The sequence below is a fragment of the Astatotilapia calliptera genome, chromosome 7 (assembly GCF_900246225.1).
Source record: "Astatotilapia calliptera chromosome 7, fAstCal1.2, whole genome shotgun sequence".
Lineage (NCBI taxonomy): Eukaryota > Metazoa > Chordata > Actinopteri > Cichliformes > Cichlidae > Astatotilapia > Astatotilapia calliptera.
In genome coordinates, this window is record NC_039308.1 from 7,902,872 (window position 1) to 7,911,594 (window position 8,723).

General features: G+C 41.0%; 1 long non-coding RNA gene across 1 annotated transcript; it reads left to right on the plus strand.

Annotated features, from left to right (window-relative positions):
* Positions 1-1,221: 1,221 nt before the first annotated feature.
* LOC113027439 (uncharacterized) lies at positions 1,222-7,719 on the plus strand. Its single transcript, XR_003273053.1, has 4 exons — positions 1,222-1,251; positions 7,277-7,350; positions 7,449-7,537; positions 7,685-7,719. It is a non-coding gene; the product is annotated as an uncharacterized LOC113027439 (long non-coding RNA).
* The last annotated feature ends 1,004 nt before the right edge of the window (positions 7,720-8,723 follow it).

Here is an 8,723-nt window from a genome sequence, read left to right on the forward strand (position 1 = left end):
TGTAAAAGGCTGATGATTTACAAAACAGGCACTGTGTCGTTCAAATAGATGAGGCTCATCATAAAATAAGAGATACTTTACTCTCTGAGCATTGTTTCTAGTGTCCATTCATTCATTTAGTTTACTCTGGTCTTAATAAAGAGCTTAAGAAGAGATATTGTTAGAACTTAGAAATAGGAGGAGCAATTCAGACGTTAAGTTTTTAATACGTATCGCTGGACAGAAAAAAGTGACAAACCTATTCGTCTTCAAAACAGGTTTGACTGACAGGTTAAAAACTTTGAACACAAGATCCTGAAACTTTACATACATGGCTGTTACATACTGGGATGAGTAGCTTTTGATGTTGGCAGTGTGAGAGCTGAAAATCCCAAAGTCATCCTGTTTTCATCACTGACTGGTTTTAATCACGTGATGGCTTCATGTTACCATGTGCTCTGACTAATGATCGCATAATGTTATGCTTACTCATTTCCTTTAACCCGACAGTCCTGCAATCCTCTTGTCACCGAGCGCCTCTTTAAGTGATTAAAGCAAAATGAGGATACTTGACGAAACACGATCTAGTCATAGCACATCACCGCTATTCCACCCTCATCTCCACCACCTCATCTATTTTTAACATTTCATTGTCAGTCCTCACAGCTTAAGAATGAAAACTGAAGGCATTTCTCTTTTCAGCCTGCAGATGGCGCTGCAGTCCTTCACTACATCTCATCCTGTTTTTCTGTTTTCCAGCTGCTAAGAAGGCTACAAAGGCTCACAGACCTTTGAAAAAACAGCTGTCCTCGCCAAACTTTCAACGCAAAGAAAAATCTGAGAAAGTGAGTCAGCAGTTTCATGAATATTTCACTGCGGCTCCTTAGTGGAGTCAAACACGGCAGAGTTCAACCCAAATATCTGACACATCTTATCTGTAACCTACAACAGGATGAATTGTTTTTAGCTGGGTCTTATAAATAACTGAAATGCCCTAAATATGGATACAGAACTGACGTTGTAGCATTTTGGTGCATATCTGATATTAGTAGACATCCTACAGGAAAAAGCTGGATTTATTATTGATACTCCACAATATCTTATTGTGTGTCCATAAAAAGATCTCACACACTGACTTACACTTCCTTTTAGATATTCTGTCATAATTGTTGCTTATCTTTTTTACTTCAATTTTACAACATTCATTATTTTGTCTTCAGAATGTGTTTTTTTCCTCCCTCCGTCACAGACCAGGGACAACACGCCTTTCACGTGAGTAGATCTACATGTTTATCCTACTTACAAATTTGCTAAGCAGTAGCTGTGCATTGAAGTTTAATTCTTTAAAATGTAGCTGGAGCTAATATAAGGGTTCAGCACTTTGTATTTTTCTGTATCTTTCTGAGTTAACTTCAATAATTACTTCCTCCAAACCATCAACGTGTCTTTTAGACCCCATTCCTACAAAACTGCTCAAAGAATTCCTGCCATTAATTAATTCTTCGATCTTAAATATGATCAACCTATCTCTAATAATCGGCTATGTACCACAGGCCTTCAAGCTGGCTGTAGTTAAACCTTTACTCAAAAAGCCATCTCTAGACCCAGCAGTCTTAGCTAATTATAGGCCAATCTCCAACCTTCTTTTCATATCAAAAATCCTTGAAAGAGTAGTTGTCAAACAGCTAACAGATCATCTGCAGAGGAATGGTTTATTTGAAGAGTTTCAGTCAGGTTTCAGAGCTCATCACAGCACAGAAACAGCTTTAGTGAAGGTTACAAATGATCTTCTTATGGCCTCTGACAGTGGACTCATCTCTGTGCTTGTCCTGCTAGACCTTAGTGCAGCATTCGATACTGTCGACCATAATATCCTATTAGAGCGATTAGAACATGCTGTAGGTATTACAGGTACTGCACTGCAGTGGTTTGTATCATATCTATCTAATAGACTACAATTTGTTCATGTAAATGGAGAGTCCTCTTCACACACTGAGGTTAATTATGGAGTTCCACAGGGTTCAGTGCTAGGACCAATTCTGTTTACATTATACATGCTTCCCTTAGGCAGTATCATTAGAAGACATAGCATACATTTTCACTGCTATGCTGATGACACCCAGTTCTATCTATCTATGAAGCCAGATAACACACACCAATTAGTTAAACTGCATGAATGTCTTAAAGACATAAAGACCTGGATGGCCACTAACTTTCTGCTTCTTAATTCATATAAAACTGAGGTTATTGTACTCGGCCCTGAACATCTTAGAAATATGGTATCTAACCAGATTCGTACTCTGGATGGCATTACCTTGGCCTCCAGTAACGCTGTGAGGAACCTTGGAGTCATTTTTGACCAGGACATGTCCTTCAACGCACATATTAAACAAATATATAAGACTGCTTTCTTCCATTTGCGCAACATCTCTAAAATTAGAAATATCCTGTCTCAGAGTGACGCTGAAAAACTAGTTCATACCTTTATTACTTCCAGGCTGGACTACTGTAATTCATTATTATCAGGATGTCCAAAAAACTCACTGAAAAGCCTTCAGCTAATCCAAAATGCTGCAGCAAGAGTCCTGACAGGGACTAGAAAGAGAGAGCATATTTCTCCTGTTTTGGCTTCCCTTCATTGGCTTCCTGTTAAATCCAGAATTGAATTCAAAATCCTGCTCCTCATATACAAGGTCTTAAATAATCAGGCCCCATCTTATCTTAATGACCTTGTAGTACCATATCACCCTATTAGAGCACTTCGCTCTCGCACTGCAGGCCTACTTGTTGTTCCTAGAGTATTTAAAAGTAGAATGGGAGGGAGAGCCTTCAGTTTTCAGGCCCCTCTTCTGTGGAACCAGCTTCCAGTTTGGATTCGGGAGACAGACACTATCTCTACTTTCAAGATTAGGCTTAAAACTTTCCTTTTTGCTAAAGCATATAGTTAGGGCTGGACCAGGTGACCCTGAATCCTCCCTTAGTTATGCTGCAATAGACATAGGCTGCCGGAGGATTCCCATGATGCATTGACTTTTTCCTTTCCAGTCACCTTTCTCACTCACTATGTATTAACAGACCTCTCTGCATTGAATCATATCTGTTATTAACCTCTGTCTCTCTTCCACAGCATGTCTTTTATCCTGTCTTCCTTCTCTCACCCCAACCGGTCGCAGCAGATGGCCCCGCCCCTCCCTGAGCCTGGTTCTGCCGGAGGTTTCTTCCTGTTAAAAGGGAGTTTTTCCTTCCCACTGTCGCCAAAGTGCTTGCTCATAGGGGGTCATATGATTGTTGGGTTTTTCTCTGTATCTATGAAGCGCCTTGAGACGACTTTTGTTGTGATTTGGCGCTATATAAATAAAATTGAATAAAATTGAATTGAATTGAATTCATAGACTGTATAGAAAAGATGGATGAAGCCACCATGTTCTCAGTAACTTGTTGTTGAAGTCCTGTTGTGAGGGGTGTGTCATTGCCTTTACAGTCTTGGTGTTTTAAAACTGGCCGTGGCTCCGACTGAAACAGAATTCATGTTGCCACATCTGTGTTTGTTTGCATATTTGGCTAGAAGGAATGAAGCATTATGGGTATTCAAGCTATCCAGACTTCACTTCAATTAAAAATTTCTTTGTCTAGCATTACTCGGATCTTGTCTGTGGCAGAAGAGCCACAGAGAACGATAGTAGCCCATAGACCAGCTGGTGCCCTCTGGTGACGGTAAACAGTTATAACAGGTAAACCAGTCCTGGGTAGAAACCAGTGGATCCGCTGAGCTCAGCTTTTAGGGTTTGTCATTAGGTGGTAGTTAGGGCCATATCATACCGTTCACAGTAATACTGGTATAATGTTGGGCAACGATAAGAAAATGAAATATCGCGATAGAATATGGGTAAAACGCGCATGCGCAGTGCCTTTGTTTTCATACGCACATGGCGGAAAAAGCTTGGCGGTGACGGAGAATGAGAAGGGCGAAAGCGGATCGTTGAATGAAACGAATGAACCAGAATTGGTTTGTAAAAATTCTGCAACTTCAGTGTGGAACTGGTTTAGCTTTCGTCCGTCAGATACACAACAAAGCACTATTTTTGGTAGCGCATGCTAGCGGGCCGTCGTTATTATTGTGTTTTTTGGAAAATACGGCACACTTAAAATCAATCCTTTGATTTTTCTGAAAATCCACAGTGCCCCATTATAATCCTGTATGCCTTATGTATAAATTCTGGTTGTGTTTACTGACCTCGAAACGATTTTATCTAGTACACGGAGCTCAAAAATCTAATAAAGTTGTTGAGTTGTAAAGTATTTTGCCTAGTGTCAGTTATATCGTCAGTTATATTGTTATCGCAAATTTTCAAATGTATATCGTGATAAATATTTTTGGTCATATCGCCCTGCTCTAGTGGTAGTACTTGGTACCAGGTAATGTTTTTGTAGTTTCTTAGCTGAGTTTCCAAGTGATCCAAATCAATTTGAATACAGACATCAACAGATTGCATGCCACCGATTGGCCAGTCAGTGGCTTCAGACTCCTTCACAAAAATCAAAACTGACATTTTTGAAATCCGGCAGTGAGGGAAATAGTGACACAAAACCCACCTCCGACCTTCAGCCCAACCAGTCTGGTTTTAACATTAGAACTTTCTTTTTTGATAAGGCTTATGGTCAGGGCTGGATCAAGTGACCCAGAATCCTACCTTAGTTACCATGCAATAGGCTTAGGCTCTTGGGGTTTCCCACGATGCACTGTTTCTACTTTACTCACCTCTTTGCACTCTCTGTGTTTATACACCCCTCTGCATTTAATTCTTAGTTATTATCAATCTAAGCTGTCCTCCACAGTTTCTTTTCTCCTGCCTCATGCCCAGCCGGTGGTGGCAGATGGCCGCCCCTCCCTGAGCCTGGTTCTACCGGAGGTTTCTTCCTGTTAAAAGGGAATTTTTTTCTTCCCACTGTCACCAGGTGCTTACTTGAAGGGGGTCATTTGATTGTTGGAGTTTTCTCTGTATTATTGTAGGAACTATGCCTTACAATATAAAGTGTCCTGAGGCCACTGTTGTTGGGACCTGGTACTATATAAATAAAGTTTAATTTTAAGTTGATATAGTGACTGTTCTGAGACACAGTCCCAGTCAGTAATCATTTTGCCATCTTTATGTGGAAGTTAGCAGGATCTGACTTTTGGTAGCAAGAATGTCAACAGCAACTAGTCAGAGGTGTGTTGCGGTGTTTTGTTTTGAAATGTTTCTCCTTCAGTCTGCGTTTGCGCCATGTTCACTGCATGTGGGAAGGCGCTCTGTGTCCTGATTGGTTTTCGTCACAGGCACAAGTTATTTTGACTTAGGAGTTCCAGGTAAGGTGTGGAGAATCAGGTCAGGACATTGTCCTTGGCTGTCTTTTCTCACACTTACAGTGGGGCAAAAAGGTATTTAGTCAGCCACCGATTGTGCAAGTTCCCCCACCTAAAATGATGACAGAGGTCAGTAATTTGCACCAGAGGTACACTTCAACTGTGAGAGACAGAATGTGAAAAAAAACAAAAACAAAAAAAACCCATGAATTCACATGGTAGGATTTGTAAAGAATTTATTCGTAAATCAGGGTGGAAAATAAGTATTTGGTCAATAACAAAAATACAACTCAATACTTTGTAACATAACCTTTGTTGGCAATAACAGAGGTCAAACGTTTACTATAGGTCTTTACCAGGTTTGCACACACAGTAGCTGGTATTTTGGCCCATTCCTCCATGCAGATCTTCTCGAGAGCAGTGATGTTTTGGGGCTGTCGCCGAGCAACACGGACTTTCAACTCCCGCCACAGATTTTCTATGGGGTTGAGGTCTGGAGACTGGCTAGGCCACTCCAGGACTTTCAAATGCTTCTTACGGAGCCACTCCTTTGTTGCCCGGGCGGTGTGTTTTGGATCATTGTCATGTTGGAAGACCCAGCCTCATTTCATCTTCAAAGTTCTCACTGATGGAAGGAGGTTTTGGCTCAAAATCTCACGATACATGGCCCCATTCATTCTGTCCTTAACACGGATCAGTCGTCCTGTCCCCTCGGCAGAAAAACAGCCCCACAGCATGATGTTTCCACCCCCATGCTTCACAGTAGGTATGGTGTTCTTGGGATGCAACTCAGTATTCTTCTTCCTCCAAACATGACGAGTTGAGTTTATACCAAAAAGTTCTACTTTGGTTTCATCTGACCACATGACATTCTCCCAATCCTCTGCTGTATCATCCATGTGCTCTCTGGCAAACTTCAGACGGGCCTGGACATGCACTGGCTTCAGCAGCGGAACATGTCTGGCACTGCGGGATTTGATTCCCTGCCGTTGTAGTGTGTTACTGATGGTGACCTTTGTTACTTTGGTCCCAGCTCTCTGCAGGTCATTCACCAGGTCCCCCCGTGTGGTTCTGGGATCTTTGCTCACCGTTCTCATGATCATTTTGACCCCACGGGATGAGATCTTGCGTGAAGCCCCAGATCGAGGGAGATTATCAGTGGTCTTGTATGTCTTCCATTTTCTGATGATTGCTCCCACAGTTGATTTTTTTCACACCAAGCTGCTTGCCTATTGTAGATTCACTCTTCTCAGTCTGGTGCAGGTCTACAATACTTTTCCTGGTGTCCTTCGAAAGCTCTTTGGTCTTGGCCATGGCGGCGTTTGGAGTCTGAATGTTTGAGGCTGTGGACAGGTGTCTTTTATACAGATGACGAGTTCAAACAGGTGCCATTCATACAGGTAACGAGTGGGGGACAGAAAAGCTTCTTACAGAAGACGTTACAGGTCTGTGAGGGCCAGAGATTTTCCTTGTTTGAGGTGACCAAATACTTATTTTCCACCCTGATTTACGAATAAATTCTTTACAAATCCTACCATGTGAATTCATGGATTTTTTTTTCACATTCTGTCTCTCACAGTTGAAGTGTACCTCTGGTGCAAATTACTGACCTCTGTCATCATTTTAAGTGGGGGAACTTGCACAATCGGTGGCTGACTAAATACTTTTTTGCCCCACTGTAACTGGAGATAGTCCCCTTAAGCTGGGTACTCACCCTGGGAAATACTCTGTGGTTAAGGGGAAGCTGCTCCTTTTCAGTGCCTGTTTGTTCCAGGTGGGGCTGAAAGTGTACGGCACGAACCTGATATAACAACATATTCATACTCTGAATGAATTTCTCTGCTGTAAATCTGGATCAATAGCATTGATTTAAAAAAACGTATAATCTATTTCTCGTGTTTGCTGTTTGAAGTTAACTGGTGCTCGCTCTGTTGGTGTTTGTGTGTGTTGTAGAGTAAGCGTCCAGAAGAGTAAGTGGGACAGCTCTCGCTCTATGCGCTACAACCAGGATGCTCAGCGAGAGGAAGGTAAAGGAGGACTCATTGATGCTTTTCTATTTTAAGCCACTGAGTCAGACTACGTTCTTTCAGTCTTGCATTAACAACTTTTTTTGCATGTTAACCAGACCAGCGCCGCATGGTGGAGATCATTGGCTACCTGACAAAGATGAGGTTTGGAGACCAGGAACAGAGTAAATCCAAGGATACTAAAGAGGTGGCTGTTTATTTACTGTACACCTAAAATGAGATTGATTGTCAGGGTGCAGGAAATGTGACTTTGACCAGGATTTATGGTCTTTCTTCACATCATGTGGTCAAGATTGGTGCTGAGCTGTCAGACCTGCTGTCCTTGTTTTTGCAGCTGCCTCATGTTGGATTGTTTTTCTTCCGGACTCTGTGTGTGTGTGTGTGTGTGTGTGTGTGTGTGTGTGTGTGTGTGTGTGTGTGTGTGTGTGTGTGTGTGTGTGTATGTGTAGATAGATAGAGTGATTTACATATATAAGTACATATCTATTTATTGTACCTGCATAGTCTATATTTCTTCTATTTTTGCAAAGCATTATTGCTGTTAGGTATGCTGCATGTGTTCATTTGTTCCTGCCTTGTGTACTCTGCTGCAGTAACAATTTGAATTTCCCAACTTATCTGAACTGTATCTAAACCCAGCTGATATCTGGCTAAATTTTCTGGTGAGCATCCAAATCACACTGGACTGAAGTTTACACTGTATAATGCCTGATTTCTTGTAAATATTTAACGAAATATATATTGATAAAATGCTTAACAGGCCACAGTGAACAATGGAAAATAAAATTTAAATAAATAAATTAATAACACTCAAAAATATCTTTTTTTAGAGATGTCTTAACCTGGTTAAGCTGTACCATCCAGATGAAGTCGTGAGCCAAAGATCCTTTAAGTTTCATCTAATGAACTTACCTTTTCCTACATATGAAAAATGATGTGGTGTGAAGTAAATCGGGTTTGTATATATGTAGCCTCAGATGAGCATGAAACTTCATTTTTGACCTGCTTAATAGCAGTCTCAAATATTAAAGTCTATTAAATCACTTAACCAATGCAGCAGCTGAAATATGACACCAAAGGCCACTCTTAATACAGACAGAAGTCAGGTAGTCAAAAATCTCTTATTCTGCTTTTTGTATTCTGAACTCTGAATCTTGAGTGGACAGCCAACAATCCTACAAATAGACTAGAGGATGTGCCTGAAATGTTTGTTAAAACAAATAACTGGACCTTACTTGTTAAGCTCAATGTTCTGACTGTCACATGGAGTCTTTCAGGTTGTTTTACGTTTACTAGCACAAATGAATGTTTTTTCCCCTAATGAATATACATTTTAGGTCTAAAGTGTCTAAAATCTGCAGTTTTGGAATTTT